This window comes from Bufo gargarizans, chromosome 1 (assembly GCF_014858855.1).
Source record: "Bufo gargarizans isolate SCDJY-AF-19 chromosome 1, ASM1485885v1, whole genome shotgun sequence".
Lineage (NCBI taxonomy): Eukaryota > Metazoa > Chordata > Amphibia > Anura > Bufonidae > Bufo > Bufo gargarizans.
The window spans coordinates 115,238,138-115,261,058 of NC_058080.1; positions in this window are offsets into that span (position 1 = coordinate 115,238,138).

A 22,921-nucleotide genomic window follows, 5' to 3' on the forward strand; every position below is an offset into this window, starting at 1 on the left:
TACACCCCCATATCCTAAGAGAATTATGCAATGTCATAGCCAGACCCTTATTTCTTATATTTAAGCAATCTATACTGACAGGGAGTGTTCCACAGGATTGGCGCATAGCAAACGTGATGCTAATATTCAAAAAGGGCCCGGAAACTATAGGCCGGTAAGTTTAACATTTGTCATGGGTAAACTGTTTGAAGGTTTTCTAAGAGATGCTATCTTGGAGTGCCTCAATGAAAATAAGTAAATAACGCTATATTAGCAGTAATAAGCGGCATAGGCAATATTCGAATTTGCAATATTTTGTGAAATTTTTGGCTGAATATTCAACATAAATTAGCAAATTCGAAAATTTGTGATCTCCAGTAGGGATGAGCGAACTCGAACTGTATAGTTCGGGTTCGTACCGAATTTTGGGGTGTCCGTGACACGGACCCGAACCCGGACATTTTCGTAAAAGTCCGGGTTCGGGTTCGGTGTTCGTCGCTTTCTTGGCGCTTTTGTGACGCTTTCTTGGCGCTTTTTGAAAGGCTGCAAAGCAGCCAATCAACAAGCGTCATACTACTTGCCCCAAGAGGCCATCACAGCCATGCCTACTATTGGCATGGCTGTGATTGGCCAGAGCACCATGTGACCCAGCCTCTATTTAAGCTGGAGTCACATAGCGCCGCCCGTCACTCTGCTCTGATTAGCGTAGGGAGAGGTTGCGGCTGCGACAGTAGGGCGAGATTAGGCAGATTAACTCCTCCAAAGGACTTGATTAACTGATCGATCTGCAGCTGTGGATCATTGAGCTGCTGATCCTCAATTGCTCACTGTTTTTAGGCTGCCCAGACCGTTTGTCAGTCACATTTTTCTGGGGTGATCGGCGGCCATTTTGTGTCTTGTGGTGCGCCAGCACAAGCTGCGACCAAGTGCATTTAACCCTCAATGGTGTGGTTGTTTTTTGGCTAAAGCCTACATCAGGGTGAAGCTGTCACACCAAGTGCATTTAACCAGCAATAGTCTGTTCATTTTTTGGCCATATACAAAATCAGGGGCAAGCTGCGCCTGTCACCAAGTGCATTTAACCCTCAATGGTGTGGTTGTTTTTTGGCTAAAGCCTACATCAGGGTGAAGCTGTCACACCAAGTGCATTTAACCAGCAATAGTCTGTTCATTTTTTGGCCATATACAAAATCAGGGGCAAGCTGCGCCTGTCACCAAGTGCATTTAACCCTCAATGGTGTGGTTGTTTTCTGGCTAAAGCCTACATCAGGGTGAAGCTGTCACACCAAGTGCATTTAACCAGCAATAGTCTGTTTATTTTTTGGCCATATACTACATCAGGGGCAAGCTGCGCCCGTCACCAAGTGCATTTAACCCTCAGTAGTGTGGTTGGTCAAGCTGTGACACCAAGTGCATTTAACCAGCAATAGTCTGTTCATTTTTTGGCCATATACTACATCAGGGGCAAGCTGCGCCCGTCACCAAGTGCATTTAACCAGCAATAGTGTGGTTATTTTTTGGCCATATCCCAGTCTAATTCTGTCACTAAATCCATACCGGTCACCCAGCGCCTAAATACTAGGCCTCAAATTTATATCCCGCTAAATCTCTCGTTACCGCTGTCCTGTTGTAGCTGGGAAAGTTATTTAGTGTCCGTCAAAGCACATTTTTTGTTCTGGGTTGAAGTACAATTCCCAATTTAGCAATTTCATAATTTAGTGGTTTCTGCTATATCAGAGCTATTTGAAATCTATCCCTAAAAGGGTATATAATATTCAAGGTGCACATTGGGTCATTCAGAATAACTTCACACACACCCGCTACTGTGTATTTTCAAGTCTAATTCTGTCACTAAACCCATACCTGTCACCCAGCGCCTAAATACTAGGCCTCAAATTTATATCCTGCTAAATCTCTCGTTACCGCTGTCCTGTTGTAGCTGGGAAAGTTATTTAGTGTCCGTCAAAGCACATTTTTTGTTCTGGGTTGAAGTACAATTCCCAATTTAGCAATTTCATAATTTAGTGGTTTCTGCTATATCAGAGCTATTTGAAATCTATCCCTAAAAGGGTATATAATATTCAAGGTGCACATTGGGTCATTCAGAATAACTTCACACACACCCGCTACTGTGTATTTTCAAGTCTAATTCTGTCACTAAACCCATACCTGTCACCCAGCGCCTAAATACTAGGCCTCAAATTTATATCCTGCTAAATCTCTCGTTACCGCTGTCCTGTTGTAGCTGGGAAAGTTATTTAGTGTCCGTCAAAGCACATTTTTTGTTCTGGGTTGAAATACAATTCCCAATTTAGCAATTTCATAATTTAGTGGTTTCTGCTATATCAGAGCTATTTGAAATCTATCCCTAAAAGGGTAGATCATATTGAAGGTGCACATAGGGTCATTCAGAATAACTTCACACACACCCGCTACTGTGTATTTCCAAGTCTAATTCTGTCACTAAACCCATACCTGTCACCCAGCGCCTAAATACTAGGCCTCAAATTTATATCCCGCTAAATCTCTCGTTACCGCTGTCCTGTTGTAGCTGGGAAAGTTATTTAGTGTCCGTCAAAGCACATTTTTTGTTCTGGGTTGAAGTACAATTCCCAATTTAGCAATTTCATAATTTAGTGGTTTCTGCTATATCAGAGCTATTTGAAATCTATCCCTAAAAGGGTATATAATATTCAAGGTGCACATTGGGTCATTCAGAATAACTTCACACACACCCGCTACTGTGTATTTCCAAGTCTAATTCTGTCACTAAACCCATACCTGTCACCCAGCGCCTAAATACTAGGCCTCAAATTTATATCCTGCTAAATCTCTCGTTACCGCTGTACTGTTGTTGCTTGGAAAGATATTTAGTGTCCGTCAAAGCACATTTTTTGTTCTGGGTTGAAGTACAATTCCCAATTTAGCAATTTCATAATTTAGTGGTTTCTGCTATATCAGAGCTATTTGAAATCTATCCCTAAAAGGGTATATAATATTCAAGGTGCACATTGGGTCATTCAGAATAACTTCACACACACCCGCTACTGTGTATTTTCAAGTCTAATTCTGTCACTAAACCCATACCTGTCACCCAGCGCCTAAATACTAGGCCTCAAATTTATATCCTGCTAAATCTCTCGTTACCGCTGTCCTGTTGTAGCTGGGAAAGTTATTTAGTGTCCGTCAAAGCACATTTTTTCTTCTGGGTTGAAATACAATTCCCAATTTAGCAATTTCATAATTTAGTGGTTTCTGCTATATCAGAGCTATTTGAAATCTATCCCTAAAAGGGTAGATCATATTGAAGGTGCACATAGGGTCATTCAGAATAACTTCACACACACCCGCTACTGTGTATTTCCAAGTCTAATTCTGTCACTAAACCCATACCTGTCACCCAGCGCCTAAATACTAGGCCTCAAATTTATATCCCGCTAAATCTCTCGTTACCGCTGTCCTGTTGTAGCTGGGAAAGTTATTTAGTGTCCGTCAAAGCACATTTTTTGTTCTGGGTTGAAGTACAATTCCCAATTTAGCAATTTCATAATTTAGTGGTTTCTGCTATATCAGAGCTATTTGAAATCTATCCCTAAAAGGGTATATAATATTCAAGGTGCACATTGGGTCATTCAGAATAACTTCACACACACCCGCTACTGTGTATTTCCAAGTCTAATTCTGTCACTAAACCCATACCTGTCACCCAGCGCCTAAATACTAGGCCTCAAATTTATATCCTGCTAAATCTCTCGTTACCGCTGTACTGTTGTTGCTTGGAAAGATATTTAGTGTCCGTCAAAGCACATTTTTTGTTCTGGGTTGAAGTACAATTCCCAATTTAGCAATTTCATAATTTAGTGGTTTCTGCTATATCAGAGCTATTTGAAATCTATCCCTAAAAGGGTATATAATATTCAAGGTGCACATTGGGTCATTCAGAATAACTTCACACACACCCGCTACTGTGTATTTTCAAGTCTAATTCTGTCACTAAACCCATACCTGTCACCCAGCGCCTAAATACTAGGCCTCAAATTTATATCCTGCTAAATCTCTCGTTACCGCTGTACTGTTGTTGCTGGGCAAGATATTTAGTGTCCGTCAAAGCACATTTTTTGTTCTGGGTTGAAATACAATTCCCAATTTAGCAATTTCATAATTTAGTGGTTTCTGCTATATCAGAGCTATTTGAAATCTATCCCTAAAAGGGTATATAATATTCAAGGTGCACATTGGGTCATTCAGAATAACTTCACACACACCCGCTACTGTGTATTTCCAAGTCTAATTCTGTCACTAAACCCATACCTGTCACCCAGCGCCTAAATACTAGGCCTCAAATTTATATCCTGCTAAATCTCTCGTTACCGCTGTACTGTTGTTGCTGGGCAAGATATTTAGTGTCCGTCAAAGCACATTTTTTGTTCTGGGTTGAAATACAATTCCCAATTTAGCAATTTCATAATTTAGTGGTTTCTGCTATATCAGAGCTATTTGAAATCTATCCCTAAAAGGGTATATAATATTCAAGGTGCACATTGGGTCATTCAGAATAACTTCACACACACCCGCTACTGTGTATTTCCAAGTCTAATTCTGTCACTAAACCCATACCTGTCACCCAGCGCCTAAATACTAGGCCTCAAATTTATATCCTGCTAAATCTCTCGTTACCGCTGTACTGTTGTTGCTGGGCAAGATATTTAGTGTCCGTCAAAGCACATTTTTTGTTCTGGGTTGAAATACAATTCCCAATTTAGCAATTTCATAATTTAGTGGTTTCTGCTATATCAGAGCTATTTGAAATCTATCCCTAAAAGGGTATATAATATTCAAGGTGCACATTGGGTCATTCAGAATAACTTCACACACACCCGCTACTGTGTATTTCCAAGTCTAATTCTGTCACTAAACCCATACCTGTCACCCAGCGCCTAAATACTAGGCCTCAAATTTATATCCTGCTAAATCTCTCGTTACCGCTGTACTGTTGTTGCTGGGCAAGATATTTAGTGTCCGTCAAAGCACATTTTTTGTTCTGGGTTGAAATACAATTCCCAATTTAGCAATTTCATAATTTAGTGGTTCCTGCTATATCAGAGCTATTTGAAATCTATCCCAAAAAGGGTATATAATATTCAAGGTGCACATAGGGTCATTCAGAATAACTTCACACACACGCTTCTGTGCATTTCCAAGTCTAATTCTGTCACTAAATCCATACCGGTCACCCAGCGCCTAAATACTAGGCCTCAAATTTATATCCCGCTGAATTTGAATACAATACATTGGGCCAAATAATATATTTGTTGTTGTGGTGAACCATAACAATGAGAAAAACATCTAGTAAGGGACGCGGACGTGGACATGGTCGTGGTGGTGTTAGTGGACCCTCTGGTGCTGGGAGAGGACGTGGCCGTTCTGCCACATCCACACGTCCTAGTGTACCAACTACCTCAGGTCCCAGTAGCCGCCAGAATTTACAGCGATATATGGTGGGGCCCAATGCCGTTCTAAGGATGGTAAGGCCTGAGCAGGTACAGGCATTAGTCAATTGGGTGGCCGACAGTGGATCCAGCACGTTCACATTATCTCCCACCCAGTCTTCTGCAGAAAGCGCACAGATGGCGCCTGAAAACCAACCCCATCAGTCTGTCACATCACCCCCATGCATACCAGGGAAACTGTCTCAGCCTCAAGTTATGCAGCAGTCTCTTATGCTGTTTGAAGACTCCGCTGGCAGGGTTTCCCAAGGGCATCCACCTAGCCCTTCCCCAGCGGTGAAAGACATAGAATGCACTGACGCACAACCACTTATGTTTCCTGATGATGAGGACATGGGAATACCACCTCAGCATGTCTCTGATGATGACGAAACACAGGTGCCAACTGCTGCGTCTTTCTGCAGTGTGCAGACTGAACAGGAGGTCAGGGATCAAGACTGGGTGGAAGACGATGCAGGGGACGATGAGGTCCTAGACCCCACATGGAATGAAGGTCGTGCCACTGACTTTCACAGTTCGGAGGAAGAGGCAGTGGTGAGACCGAGCCAACAGCGTAGCAAAAGAGGGAGCAGTGGGCAAAAGCAGAACACCCGCCGCCAAGAGACTCCGCCTGCTACTGACCGCCGCCATCTGGGACCGAGCACCCCAAAGGCAGCTTCAAGGAGTTCCCTGGCATGGCACTTCTTCAAACAATGTGCTGACGACAAGACCCGAGTGGTTTGCACGCTGTGCCATCAGAGCCTGAAGCGAGGCATTAACGTTCTGAACCTGAGCACAACCTGCATGACCAGGCACCTGCATGCAAAGCATGAACTGCAGTGGAGTAAACACCTTAAAACCAAGGAAGTCACTCAGGCTCCCCCTGCTACCTCTTCTGCTGCTGCCGCCTCGGCCTATTCTGCTGCTGCCGCCTCGGCCTCTTCCTCCGCCTCTGGAGGAACGTTGGCACCTGCCGCCCAGCAAACAGGGGATGTACCACCAACACCACCACCACCACCTCCGTCACCAAGCGTCTCAACCATGTCACACGCCAGCGTTCAGCTCTCCATCTCACAAACATTTGATAGAAAGCGTAAATTCCCACCTAGCCACCCTCGATCCCTGGCCCTGAATGCCAGCATTTCTAAACTACTGGCCTATGAAATGCTGTCATTTAGGCTGGTGGACACAGACAGCTTCAAACAGCTCATGTCGCTTGCTGTCCCACAGTATGTTGTTCCCAGCCGGCACTACTTCTCCAAGAGAGCCGTGCCTTCCCTGCACAACCAAGTATCCGATAAAATCAAGTGTGCACTGCGCAACGCCATCTGTAGCAAGGTCCACCTAACCACAGATACGTGGACCAGTAAGCACGGCCAGGGACGCTATATCTCCCTAACTGCACACTGGGTAAATGTAGTGGCAGCTGGGCCCCAGGCGGAGAGCTGTTTGGCGCACGTCCTTCCGCCGCCAAGGATCGCAGGGCAACATTCTTTGCCTCCTGTTGCCACCTCCTCCTTCTCGGCTTCCTCCTCCTCTTCTTCCACCTGCTCATCCAGTCAGCCACACACCTTCACCACCAACTTCAGCACAGCCCGGGGTAAACGTCAGCAGGCCATTCTGAAACTCATATGTTTGGGGGACAGGCCCCACACCGCACAGGAGTTGTGGCGGGGTATTGAACAACAGACCGACGAGTGGTTGCTGCCGGTGAGCCTCAAGCCCGGCCTGGTGGTGTGTGATAATGGGCGAAATCTCGTTGCAGCTCTGGGACTAGCCAATTTGACGCACATCCCTTGCTTGGCGCATGTGCTGAATTTGGTGGTGCAGAAGTTCATTCACAACTACCCCGACATGTCAGAGCTGCTGCATAAAGTGCGGGCCGTCTGTTCGCGCTTCCGGCGTTCACATCCTGCCGCTGCTCGCCTGTCTGCGCTACAGCGTAACTTCGGCCTTCCCGCTCACCGCCTCATATGCGACGTGCCCACCAGGTGGAACTCCACCTTGCACATGCTGGACAGACTGTGCGAGCAGCAGCAGGCCATAGTGGAGTTTCAGCTGCAGCACGCACGGGTCAGTCGCACTACAGAACAGCACCACTTCACCACCAATGACTGGGCCTCCATGCGAGACCTGTGTGCCCTGTTGCGCTGTTTCGAGTACTCCACCAACATGGCCAGTGGCGATGACACCGTTATCAGCGTTACAATACCACTTCTATGTCTCCTTGAGAAAACACTTAGGGCGATGATGGAAGAGGAGGTGGCCCAGGAGGAGGAGGAGGAGGAGGAGGAAGAGGGGTCATTTTTAGCACTTTCAGGCCAGTCTCTTCGAAGTGACTCAGAGGGAGGTTTTTGGCAACAGCAGAGGCCAGGTACAAATGTGGCCAGCCAGGGCCCACTACTGGAGGACGAGGAGGACGAGGATGAGGAGGAGGTGGAGGAGGATGAGGATGAAGCATGGTCACAGCGGGGTGGCACCCAACGCAGCTCGGGTCCATCACTGGTGCGTGGCTGGGGGGAAAGGCAGGACGATGACGATACGCCTCCCACAGAGGACAGCTTGTCCTTACCCCTGGGCAGCCTGGCACACATGAGCGACTACATGCTGCAGTGCCTGCGCAACGACAGCAGAGTTGCCCACATTTTAACCTGTGCGGACTACTGGGTTGCCACCCTGCTGGATCCACGCTACAAAGACAATGTGCCCACCTTACTTCCTGCACTGGAGCGTGATAGGAAGATGCGCGAGTACAAGCGCACGTTGGTAGACGCGCTACTGAGAGCATTCCCAAATGTCACAGGGGAACAAGTGGAAGCCCAAGGCCAAGGCAGAGGAGGAGCAAGAGGTCGCCAAGGCAGCTGTGTCACGGCCAGCTCCTCTGAGGGCAGGGTTAGCATGGCAGAGATGTGGAAAACTTTTGTCAACACGCCACAGCTAACTGCACCACCACCTGATACGCAACGTGTTAGCAGGAGGCAACATTTCACTAACATGGTGGAACAGTACGTGTGCACACCCCTCCACGTACTGACTGATGGTTCGGCCCCATTCAACTTCTGGGTCTCTAAATTGTCCACGTGGCCAGAGCTAGCCTTTTATGCCTTGGAGGTGCTGGCCTGCCCGGCAGCCAGCGTTTTGTCTGAACGTGTATTCAGCACGGCAGGGGGCGTCATTACAGACAAACGCAGCCGCCTGTCTACAGCCAATGTGGACAAGCTGACGTTCATAAAAATGAACCAGGCATGGATCCCACAGGACCTGTCCGTCCCTTGTCCAGATTAGACATTAACTACCTCCCCATAACCATATATTATTGGACTCCAGGGCACTTCCTCATTCAATCCTATTTTTATTTTCATTTTACCATTATATTGCAAGGCTACCCAAAGTTGAATGAACCTCTCCTCTGCCTGTGTGCTAGGCCTAAATATATGCCAATGGATTGTTGCAGTGGTGGCTGACGTGAAGCCTCATTCTCTGCTATGACATGCAGACTGATTCTCTGGTGACATGAAGCCAGATTGTCTGTTACGGGACCTCTCTCCTCTGCCTGGGTGCTGGGCCTGAATTTATGACAATGGACTGTTGCAGTGGTGGCTGACGTGAAGCCTGATTCTCTGCTATGACATGCAGACTGATTCTCTGCTGACATGAAGCCAGATCCTCTGTTGCGGGACCTCTCTCCTCTGCCTGGGTGCTGGGCCTAAATTTATGAAAATGGACTGTTGCAGTGGTGGGTGACGTGAAGCCTCATTCTCTGCTATGACATGCAGACTGATTCTCTGCTGACATGAAGCCAGATTGTCTGTTACGGGACCTCTCTCCTCTGCCTGGGTGCTGGGCCTAAATATCTGACAATGGACTGTTGCATTGGTGGCTGACGTGAAGCCTGATTCTCTGCTATGATATGAAGACTGATTCTCTGCTGACATGAAGCCAGATTGTCTGTTACGGGACCTCTCTCCTCTGCCTGTGTGCTAGGCCTAAATATATGCCAATGGATTGTTGCAGTGGTGGCTGACGTGAAGCCTGATTCTCTGCTATGACATGCAGACTAATTCTCTGCTGACATGAAGCCAGATTGTCTGTTACGGGACCTCTCTCCTCTGCCTGGGTGCTGGGCCTAAATTTATGCACAATGGACTGTTGCAGTGGTGGCTGACGTGAAGCCTGATTCTCTGCTATGACATGCAGACTGATTCTCTGCTGACATGAAGCCAGATCCTCTGTTACGGGACCTCTCTCCTCTGCCTGGGTGCTGGGCCTAAATTTATGAAAATGGACTGTTGCAGTGGTGGGTGACGTGAAGCCTCATTCTCTGCTATGACATGCAGACTGATTCTCTGCTGACATGAAGCCAGATTGTCTGTTACGGGACCTCTCTCCTCTGCCTGGGTGCTGGGCCTGAATTTATGACAATGGACTGTTGCAGTGGTGGCTGACGTGAAGCCTGATTCTCTGCTATGACATGCAGACTAATTCTCTGCTGACATGAAGCCAGATTGTCTGTTACGGGACCTCTCTCCTCTGCCTGGGTGCTGGGCCTAAATTTATGAAAATGGACTCTTACAGTGGTGGGTGACGTGAAGCCTGATTCTCTGCTATGACATGAAGACTGATTCTCTGCTGACATGAAGCCAGATCCTCTGTTACGGGACCTCTCTCCTCTGCCTGGGTGCTGGGCCTAAATATCTGACAATGGACTGTTGCATTGGTGGCTGACGTGAAGCCTGATTCTCTGCTATGATATGAAGACTGATTCTCTGCTGACATGAAGCCAGATTGTCTGTTACGGGACCTCTCTCCTCTGCCTGTGTGCTAGGCCTAAATATATGCCAATGGATTGTTGCAGTGGTGGCTGACGTGAAGCCTGATTCTCTGCTATGACATGCAGACTGATTCTCTGGTGACATGAAGCCAGATCCTCTGTTACGGGACCTCTCTCCTCTGCCTGGGTGCTGGGCCTAAATTTATGAAAATGGACTGTTGCAGTGGTGGGTGACGTGAAGCCTGATTCTCTGCTATGACATGCAGACTGATTCTCTGGTGACATGAAGCCAGATCCTCTGTTACGGGACCTCTCTCCTCTGCCTGGGTGCTGGGCCTAAATTTATGAAAATGGACTGTTGCAGTGGTGGGTGACGTGAAGCCTCATTCTCTGCTATGACATGCAGACTGATTCTCTGCTGACATGAAGCCAGATCGTCTGTTACGGGACCTCTCTCCTCTGCCTGGGTGCTGGGCCTAAATTTATGAAAATGGACTCTTACAGTGGTGGGTGACGTGAAGCCTGATTCTCTGCTATGACATGAAGACTGATTCTCTGCTGACATGAAGCCAGATCCTCTGTTACGGGACCTCTCTCCTCTGCCTGGGTGCTGGGCCTAAATATCTGACAATGGACTGTTGCATTGGTGGCTGACGTGAAGCCTGATTCTCTGCTATGATATGAAGACTGATTCTCTGCTGACATGAAGCCAGATTGTCTGTTACGGGACCTCTCTCCTCTGCCTGTGTGCTAGGCCTAAATATATGCCAATGGATTGTTGCAGTGGTGGCTGACGTGAAGCCTGATTCTCTGCTATGACATGCAGACTGATTCTCTGGTGACATGAAGCCAGATCCTCTGTTACGGGACCTCTCTCCTCTGCCTGGGTGCTGGGCCTAAATTTATGAAAATGGACTGTTGCAGTGGTGGGTGACGTGAAGCCTGATTCTCTGCTATGACATGCAGACTGATTCTCTGGTGACATGAAGCCAGATCCTCTGTTACGGGACCTCTCTCCTCTGCCTGGGTGCTGGGCCTAAATTTATGAAAATGGACTGTTGCAGTGGTGGGTGACGTGAAGCCTCATTCTCTGCTATGACATGCAGACTGATTCTCTGCTGACATGAAGCCAGATTGTCTGTTACGGGACCTCTCTCCTCTGCCTGGGTGCTGGGCCTGAATTTATGACAATGGACTGTTGCAGTGGTGGCTGACGTGAAGCCTGATTCTCTGCTATGATATGAAGACTGATTCTCTGCTGACATGAAGCCAGATTGTCTGTTACGGGACCTCTCTCCTCTGCCTGGGTGCCGGGGCCTAAATATCTGAGAATGGACTGTTCCAGTGGTGGGTAACGGGAAGCCAGATTCTCTGCTATGATATGAAGACTGATTCTCTGCTGACATGAAGCCAGATTGTCTGTTACGGGACCTCTCTCCTCTGCCTGGGTGCTGGGCCTAAATTTATGAAAATGGACTCTTACAGTGGTGGGTGACGTGAAGCCTGATTCTCTGCTATGACATGAAGACTGATTCTCTGCTGACATGAAGCCAGATTGTCTGTTACGGGACCTCTCTCCTCTGCCTGGGTGCCGGGGCCTAAATATCTGAGAATGGACTGTTCCAGTGGTGGGTGACGGGAAGCCAGATTCTCTGCTATGGAACCTCTCTCCAATTGATTTTGGTTAATTTTTATTTATTTAATTTTTATTTTAATTAATTTCCCTATCCACATTTGTTTGCAGGGGATTTACCTACATGTTGCTGCCTTTTGCAGCCCTCTAGCCCTTTCCTGGGCTGTTTTACAGCCGTTTTAGTGCCGAAAAGTTCGGGTCCCCATTGACTTCAATGGGGTTCGGGTTCGGGACGAAGTTCGGATCGGGTTCGGATCCCGAACCCGAACATTTCCGGGATGTTCGGCCGAACTTCTCGAACCCGAACATCCAGGTGTTCGCTCAACTCTTATCTCCAGTCATTGTTTACTTGATTGCGAAAATTGGCAATGTAATATATTTACGATAAATTTGCAATAAATTCACAATTAGAATACTCAACGCTATTCGCGAATACGAATATATAGCACTATATTCTAAATATTCACAAATTCTCTAAGTGGCGATATTCGCAATTAAAATTTGCGATTCAAATATTTGCGCTCAACACTACATAATAGCATGGCTTTATGAGGGATCGGTCATGTAAAACGAATTTAACCGCCTGCGGACCGCCTAACGCAGGATCGCGGTCCGGAGGCGGCTGTCCCAGGCAGAGTCACGCATCAGCGCGTCATCTCGCGAGACGCGTGACTTTCTGTGAATGCGCGCACACAGGCACGCGTTTTTGCAGGATCGGGCGGTAAGAGACAGGATTTACAGCCTGCCATCGGCGATCGTTCGCTGGCAGGCTGTAGATGCGATTTAAGTAACCCCTAACAGGTATATTAGACGCTGTTTTGATAACAGCGTCTAATATACCTGCTACCTGGTCCTCTGGTGCTCCCTTTTGTTTGGATCGACCACCAGAGGACACAGGTAGCTCTGTAAAGTAGCACCAACCACCACTACACTACACCCCCCCTGTCACTTATTAAGCCCTTATGAACCCCTGATCACCCCATATAGACTCCCTGATCACAGGCTGCAAAAAAGTGTCACACATGCTGGGTGAGAGAAATATCTTGGCAAATGACAACTTTTCCCATTTTTTTATACAAAGTTGGCATTTGACCAAGATATTTATCTCACCCAGTATGGGTATATGTAAAATGACACCCCAAAACACATTGCCCAACTTCTCCTGAGTACGGCGATACCACATGTGTGACACTTTTTTGCAGCCTTGATTCGCAAAGGGGCCCAAATTCCTTTTAGGGGGGCATTTTTAGACATTTGGATCCCAGACTTTTTCTCACGCTTTCGGGCCCCTAAAATGCCAGGGCAGTATAAATACCCCATATGTGACCCCATTTTGAAAAGAAGACACCCCAAGGTATTCAATGAGGGGCATGGCAAGTTCATAGAAATATATTTTTTTGGGCACAAGTTAGCGGAATTTTTTTTTTGTTTTTGTTTTTTAGTCTCCCTTTCCGCTAACTTGGGACAAAAATTTCAATCTTTCATGGACTCAATATGCCCCTCAGCGAATACCGTGGGGTGTCTTCTTTCCAAAATGGGGTCACATGTGGGGTATTTATACTGCCCTGGCATTTTAGGGGCCCTAAAGCGTGAGAAGAAGTCTGGAATATAAATGTCTAAAAAATTTTACGCATTTGGATTCCGTGAGGGGTAAGGTGAGTTCATGTGAGATTTTATTTTTTGACACAAGTTTGTGGAATATGAGACTTTGTAAGAAAAAAACAAAAACAAAAAATAATAATCTATTTCCGCTAACTTGTGCCAAAAAAATGTCTGAATGGAGCCTTACAGGGGGGTGATCACTGACAGGGGGGTGATCAGGGAGTGTATATGGGGTGATCACCCCCCTGTCATTGATCACCCCCCTGTAAGGCTCCATTCAGACGTCCGTATGTGTTTTGCGGATCCGATCCATGGATGCGTGGATCCGTAAAACACATACGGACGTCTGAATGGAGCCTTACAGGGGGGTGATCAATGACAGGGGGGTGATCAATGACAGGGGGTGATCAGGGAGTGTATATGGGGTGATCAACCCCCTGTCATTGATCACCCCCCTGTGAGGCTCCATTCAGACGTCCGTATGTGTTTTGCGGATCCACGGTGTCGTGTTTTGCGGATCCATGGATCCGCAAAACACATACGGACGTCTAAATGGAGCCTTACAGGGGGGTGATCAATGACAGGGGGGTGATCAGGGAGTGTATATGGGGTGATCACCCCCCTGTCATTGATCACCCTCCTGTAAGGCTCCATTCAGACGTCCGTATGTGTTTTGCGGATCAGATCCATGGATGCGTGGATCCGTAAAAGACATACGGACGTCTGAATGGAGCCTTACAGGGGGGTGATCAATGACAGGGGGGTGATCAATGACAGGGGGTGATCAGGGAGTGTATATGGGGTGATCACCCCCCTGTCATTGATCACCCCCCTGTAAGGCTCCATTTAGACGTCCGTATGTGTTTTGCAGATCCGATCCATGGATGCGTGGATCCGTAAAACACATACGGACGTCTGAATAGAGCCTTACAGGGGAGTGATCAATGACAGGGGGTGATCAGGGAGTGTATATGGGGGGCTCCATTCAGACGTCCGTATGTGTTTTGCGGATCCACGGTGTCGTGTTTTGCGGATCCGTGGATCCGCGGATCCGCAAAACAGGGGCCCACATCCCATGGAATGTGGGGCCCACATTCCAAAGAGCACCTTTCGGATTTCACCAGCCATTTTCTACAGATTTTGATTTCAAACTACTTTGCACGCATTTGGGCCCCTAAAATGCCAGGGCAGTATAACTACCCCACAAGTGACCCCATTTTGGAAAGAAGACACCCCAAGGTATTTCATGATGGGCATAGTGAGTTCATGGAAGTTTTTATTTTTTGTCACAAGTTAGTGGAATGTGAGACTTTGTAAGGAAATAAAAAAATATAAAATTCATCATTTTCCGCTAACTTGTGACAAAAAATAAAAAGTTCTATGAACTCACTATGCCCATCAGTGAATACCTTAGGGTGTCTACTTTCCGAAATGGGGTAATTTGTGGTGTTTTTCTACTGTCTGGGCATTGTAGAACCTCAGGAAACATGACAGGTGCTCAGAAATTGAGAGCTGCTTTTGAGAGCGGAAATTCACATTTTTGTACCATAGTTTGTAAATGCTATAACTTTTATCCAAACCATTTTTTTTTTTACCCAAACATTTTTTTTTATCAAAGACATGTAAAACAATAAATTTAGGTAAAAATTTATATATAGATGTCATTTTTTTAGAAAAATTTTACAACTGAAAGTGAATTTTGTTAAATTTCGATTAATAACAAAAAAACTAAAAATTTCAGCAGCAATGAAATACCACCAAATGAAAGCTCTATTAGTGAGAAGAAAAGGAGGTAAAATTCATTTGGGTGGTAAGTTGCATGACCGAGCAATAAACGGTGAAAGTAGTGTAGTGCAGAAGTGTAAAAAGTGGCCTGGTCATTAAGGGTGTTTCAGCTGGGGGGTTGAAGTGCTTAATTCGTTTCTACAAGGAGGTAAGTTCTAGACTAGACCGTGTCTACTTAATAGATGATGGACTTCTCCAAAGCATTTGACACTGTACCACATAAAAGGTTAATATATAAAATGAGAATGCTTGGACTGGGGGAAAATTTCCTTATATGGGTAAGTAACTGGATCAGTGATAGAAAACAGAGGGTGGTTATTAATTATACATATTCAGATTGGGTCACTGTCACTAGTGGAATAGCACAGGGGTCAGTATTGGGCCTTATTCTGTTCAATATATTTATTAATGACCTTGTAGAAGGCTTGCACAGTTAAATATAAATTTTTGCAGATGACACTAAACTGTGTAAAGTAATTAGCACGGAAGAGGATAGTATACTGCTGAAGATGGATCTGGATAGACTGCAGGCTTGGGCTGATAAGTGGCAGATGAGGTTTAACATTGACAAATGTAAGGTTATGCACATGTGAAGGAATAATGCAAGTCATAAGTACATACTAAATGGTTAAACACTGGGTAACACTGACATGGAAAAGGACTTAGGAATTTTTGTGAACCGCAAACTAAGCTGTAGAAACCAGTTTCAGGCAGCTGCTGCCAAGGCCAGTAATATATTTAGTTGCATTACAAGGGGCATATATGTCCATGATGAGAACATAGTCCTACCACTTTATAAATTACTGGTCAGACCACACATGGAGTACTGTGTACAGTTCTGGTCTCCTGTGAACAAGGCAGACATAGCAGAGCTGGAGAGGGTTCAAAGGAGAACAACTAAAGTAATACCTGGAATGGGTGGACTACAGTACCCTGAAAGATTATCAAAATTAGAGTAATTCACTTTAGAAAAAAGATGACTGAGGGGAGATCTATTTACAATGTATAAATATATCAGGGGTTAGTGCAGAGATCTCTCCCATCATCTATTTATCTCCAGGACTGTGACTGTGATAAGGGGACATCCTCTGCGTCTGGAGGTAAGAAGGTTTGTACACAAATTTAGAAGAACATTCTTTACTGTAAGAGCAGTGAGACTATGGAACTCTCTGCCTGAGGAGGTGTGATGGTGAGTTCACTAAAAGAGTTCAAGAGGCGTCTGCATGTATTCCTGGAGTGTAATAATATTATAGGCTATAGTTACTAGACACGGGTTGTTGATCCAGGGAGTTATTCTGATAGCCTGATTGGAGTCGGGAAGGAATTTCTTTCCCCTAAAGTAAAGAAAATTGGCTGAACTGGATGGACGCCTTATAAACTATGTTTCTATGTTACTATGTTACTATGTTAATGTAGACTGCACTGTGTAGTCGGTCTTCATTGTTAATGGCTGTGCGAGACCTTTAAACAGGGGCTGTTGCTGGTATGGGGTTTGGCTGGTTAGGTGAGGACACAATATGCTGGCATACCCACTTCTCCAACCCCAGTGCTCTCCTGCCCTACTGGTAGGAGTCCTTCTTCTGCCATCTGATTTTCCACCTATTCCACATCATCTAATATCAATGAGAATATGTCATGAGGAACATCCTGCTCCTCCTCTCTCTGCATCTTGCTGACTTTTCTAGGACATGAATCCAGCAAAAGATGAGGATGGCCATCATTAAAACCTGGCCCCCTAAAGGGGTACAGGCTGGATGATATTGGTTGGCATGCTGGACACTGGAATATTAAAGGCTTCTATCTTATTGGTATTGAATTATTCTTTTAATCATTTTCAGCAACACTGTCCCTAGTGCATGAGCACTTGCCAAATTGCTATGTCTCTCCCTATGTTCAGCTCACAGGACAATGGTGGAGACCATGCGGGGTGAGGCTTTTATACAGCTGTGACATTACAGGAGACTGCTATATGTAGATTGGCTGGCTGTATAGCATTATGGATGATCTTGCGGACTTGTATCCTTTACACTTAGTTTCGGTTTGTAGCACGTGCAGCCGTCATTTTAGAAAAAAACTAATTTGTTACTAGTGATGGGCACGAATATTAATCTCAAATTTCGGCACTTCGAGAATTTGCAAATATTTAGAATATAGTGATATATATTCGTAATTTTGAATATTCAAGATTTTTTTTTTTTTTATCAGTAATCTCCCTTCTTGCTTGTGGGCCAATGAGAAGGCTGCAATGTCTTTGTCAGAGCTTAGCAACATCCCTAGCAACCAATAGGAAATTTGCCTAGTTGCCTTGTATGCAGTATTTTGCAGATCTGAGAGAGACAACAGTGTTATTGCTGTGCTCTCTGCTTTCCTGTGTCATTACATTAAATAGTTAGTTAGTTAGTTAGCTGATAGGTTCTACTGTCCATACATACATGCTACATACATAGTGTTGTATGTATGTATGTATGCTACATACAGTACATACACACATAGTGCTGTGATGTCACAAGTGCACAACAATACTTAGTGCACCAATTACTAATAAGTAGTGGGACCTGTTATAATGTAAAGTTGCACGTATTACGCCAAAATATTGGCATCATTAGTGCCGATTTCGCAATTGCGAATATATTGGAGCACTCTATCTGCATATAAAGTTATTGTAATGTTCTACCGTGCCAACCATTTTCTCTGGTCTCAGGAAATTCTAGCAGCTTGAAAAATGTAGCTATAGTGACCCACTCCTGTATTTTGCACGTATTATGCAAATATAACATTTCCGATTTTTTGCGAACAAGAAAATAATCTCGACTTTGCGAATTCGTGAATATATGACGAATATTCTACCAAATATTCATGAAATATCACAAATTTGAATATTGCCCCTGCCGCTCATCACTATTTGTTACCACGATGCATGTAAAAAGTCAGATTAGTTGCAAATCAATGTTTTCCCAAATTTCGGACAGAATTCTTTTTTGAAATCTTCCCTTCGCTCAGCACTAATCTACGTATCCACTTTTCTAATCCTCCCCCACCAAATTATTCTGACACCTCTCTAACCTCCATATTTATAGCCATATCCTCCACCCCTTGTCCCAAGTTTAAATGCACTGCCACCCCAGCCAGAAGTTTCTACCCCAACACAGCAGTTCCCATTCCATTGAGGTGCAAATTATCTGCAGAAAACAGTTTGTACCCCAGTGAAAAGTCAGCCTAGTGGTTTATTAACCCAAACTCTTCTGCTCTAAACCAAGACTTAATCATGCATTTAACTCTCTAAGCTCCACTGACGGCCCTGTGTAGCACAAGGCACAGGCAACATTCCAGAGAATACTACCTTGGAGTCCTTCCCTTCAGCCTGGAGCCTAGTTTTTAAATTATTCTTTAATTATTCTAAGGAACTTCCACCTACCATTTATTCTGTCATTGGTATTAACATGGACCATGACAGCTGGTTCATCCCCAGCCTTCCCCTGTAATTCACCTACCTGTTCCACCACAGCAAACCATTCAGTTTAGGTGGTCTTGGTGACAAATTATTCTATCTGTCTTCCTGATTATAGAATCCCCTATAACCACTAAATGTTCTACCTGTACTACCATCTCCCTGACTACTAGCTGGGCTGTTCTTCTGGCTGTTAGGGACAACAGTATCTGCTAGGGCTGCTATTTCTGAAAATAACACCCTTGTATGATCGCCCATCTTAGATATTTAGCTTGAAGGCACAAAAATGCATTGGTCTTCCTCTTCTGGGATCCCTTTCTACTCCCTCTAACTATATTAACCCAGCTTTGCTCCTGCTGATCCACCACAAGTGGTACCTTGGAACCAAACTCAAGTTCGGTAAAAGTTTTTTTACAGTAGAAATACATTTTCGAAGTAATTACCCAAAGTCTCACAACACTTTGCAAAGTAATAACTTCGGCTCATCGGAGTTAATACAGTATTCTAAATAAGTTTTATACAAATTGACTTCAGATGTTTCATCCGAAATCGATTTGCTCATCCCTAGCCACAGCCAGCACGCATCCCCATGCAACCAGCATACACAGAGGAAAGCCTGCAGCCAGTATGTGAGAGTGCATACAGCCAGCCTACATGGCAACCATTGAACAGCACTGTGACACTAATAGCAAAAAAATATGAGAAACTTAATAGTTAACCATATTTTTAAATATAGCAAGATGGTACTGTAACTTAACATCTGGAGCAAATAAAATGCCAAACAAACATTTGAGTGCAGTTGCTAGTGTTTCTTAAGAGTTTATCTACACAGATTTTATATATGCTGAATAATATGGTACATTTTTATAACTCAATAGTAATTGGCACAGTTTTTACCTCCTGCTATGATTAGACCCAATTTTCTGTTGGCATTGTTTCTTGGTTGCTTTAAGAAAGAAGCATCTTCTTTAGCAAAATTTGTCTTTATATGAATATTGTATTGTAGTAAATGTTATTTTTTTTAAATATAAGAGACAAAATATTTTTCTGTGGTTGCTCAGATAAAGAGATGCTATGAAATTGGCCTTTTACTATTTAATCTTTAAAAATGTCCTATATTTTGTCATGAACCAAATTCAAAAAGTCCCATGACCTTCTGCAATTTTTTCGCAGTCACTATAAATGACATATAGATGTGTCCAATTTTACCTTGCTCTAGAATTTGGTTAAGGTTAAATTTCTCATTAAAACAATTCAACACAATGCTGTAACATGCTAGCAAATCTCTTGATAGACTACAGTGCACAACACAACCAGTAGACACATATAACATAGAGATTTTGTGACACATTAAGTCATTTATTTTGCCCTGAACTTCCGAGTTGTAGCTTCAAAAAGTTACAAAATCTGGCCGATCAGCTGTTTGAGAAAGCAGTGGTGCTCCTTACAAAAACACAGAGACATACAATGTACAGAGGGTGTGCTTGGTTTCACAGCTCAGCTCCATTCACTTCTATAGGGGTGACCTGGCTCAGGAAGAGCTGTAGAAGGAAGCGCCGCTGCCTTCTCAAACAGCTGATCGGTGTGCGTCCAGGGTGTTGGACCCCCACTGATCAGATACTGATGTCCTATCCTGAAGATGACAGTAAATCTGGCCAGAGGACAGATTATATTCTTTTATGATGGGTAATATATAGTGTTGAGCGCAAATATTCGAATAGCCAATTGTAATCTTGAATACCGGCACTTCGAGAATTTGAGAATATTTAGAATATAGTGCTATATATTCATAATTACAAATATTCGTCATTTTTTGCCATCTGAACACATGATTCCTCCCTGCTTCTTGCTTGTGGGCCAATAAGTCATTTTTGACCCACGTCTGTATTGAGCGCGCAATATTCGCATATATTACGCGATCATTACCTTGCCGATTTTTGCGTTAAAAAAAGAATGTAGAATATAACCAATATACAAATTTGCAAATTATAACAAATATTCTAAAAAATATTTCCAAAAAATCAAATTCGAATATGACCCCTGCCGCTCATCACTAGTAATATACTTTTCTTCAGATAAATTGTTGTATTCTGCACCAAAGGGGCATATAAAACCACATATTAATTACTTACAGTACCTTTTAAAAGTTTGGACACATCTTTTCCATTTCATGGATTTTCTTGTTTTATTTTATTTTTTACATTGTAGGTTCATATTCTAGACATGAAAATGATGAAGGAACACATATAGAATTAAGGAGATAGAAAGTGTTACACAAATCAGAATATATAGATGTTTCATAGTAGCTCCTAATGATTTTATGACAGCTTTGCACACTCTTGGCATTCTCTCAATCAGCTTTATGAGGTTGTCACTTAGAATAGTTTTCAAGAAGTTCCCAGAGGTGCTAAGCACTTGTTGGCTGTTTTTTTTCTATACTCTGCAGTGCAATATCCCAAACCAGATCATTTGGGTTAGGGGGTGCCATATCATCTGATGCAGTAATATATCACTCCTTTTTGGCCAAATAGAGCTTACATAGCCTACAGGAGTAATTGTCCTGTTCAAAAACAAATGATAGTCCTACTAAGAGCATATCAGATAAGATGGTAGAATGCTGTGGTAGCCATGCTATATCTGGAATTTCAAATAAATCACCAACAGTGTCACCTGCAGAGCACTGTCACAACATTGCACCTGCTCCTCAATGCTTTGTGGTGAAAACCATGTATGTAGAAACAATTTGCTCACATTATTTGTATCACACAAAGGCATTGCGGTTGAAACTAAAAATCTAACATTTTGTCTCATCAGACCAAAATACAGTTTTACACTGCCTAATGTCCTTGTGTTTCTTGGCCCAAGAAAATCTCTGATTTCTGTTTTAGTTCCACAGTGTTGTTTTCTTTTCAGCAATTCAAAGACTAATTCTGCCAGTCACCTCTGAATAGTTGATAGCATAGTTGATAGTTGATATCTGAAGCATATGGTGAAGAGAGCATCATAAGTTAGCTTCATTTTTACTTGGTTTTTAGTATTTTTTCATTATAATTGTTTTCTAAAAATTGCCGCAAACACCTCCAACTTCAGGACACAAATCTCTTGGCAAACATTTGTTTAAAGAAGTATAAGACTTGAACAGAGGGAGCTCTATAGACCAAACCCACCAAATTCAGCACATAGATTGTTTATGGGGGCATCCTAACTCTCCCCAATGGCAGATGTTGGGAGAGATAAGGAATTAGCAGTTTGAACCTTTAGTTCTCAGATAGCTAAGCCACTGTCATACTCCACTGGCTTCCTTCCTCTCTTTTATTTGTACTAAGAGCACAAGCTTACTTCGTCAAGCCAAGCAGTCATACAGTATATATGTTGCTGGACAAGAGTTCAGCCAACAGCTCTGCTATATGTATAGCTGGCCAATGGAAATAGGTTCACACTATGTTTAGGCTTAGATTCAGCATGTATATTTCAAGAGTAACACTAAATGTATTCCATAGATATACAACTGTATGATGATCAGACCCTCATTGTCCTAATTCGTGATGGTTTCAGAGTTGTGATCTACTTCTACAATCATTCTTTATTACCTTAAGATAAGATAACCTCTTTAACACTGTTTTATTATAATACCTAATATTGTATTTCCATAGAAAGCCTTTAAACTGTACATCCCAGAATTTTAGTAAACTATACTCAGTTACAGTTTCTTTAGTAGATAGATAGATAGATAGATAGATAAATAGATAGATATAGATAGATAGATGAATAGATAGATGTTCAAATCCAATACATGTCTATACTCTCTCACCCTTCTACATAGTTCCTAAGAGAGTAGGACAGGTGCCATAATAAATCACTCTTACCATTGCAAAGTTACTCTGTTGAGTAATTTTGCACTCCTGTTTATAACCATGTCTGTCTTTTCCATTTTGCCATGATGTGTGGCATCAGGCTTATCTTTCATCTGAGCCACATCCTGAAGTGTTGATCTGTTGAGGAGCGATAACCCCTCAAAATAACAAACACTACTTTAACCTGCACATGGAAATCAGCAGCATTTCCCCATGACTAATGGGTATCCATCCCATGTTTTCAACCAGTGTTTTTTTTTAAATCTCCTTATGCCCACTTGAGCCACTATGTCTCAATGAAATGACCACATTGCTGGATATACAGCTAAGTCCTGGCTCTTTTTGCTAATTTGGCAGGTCATC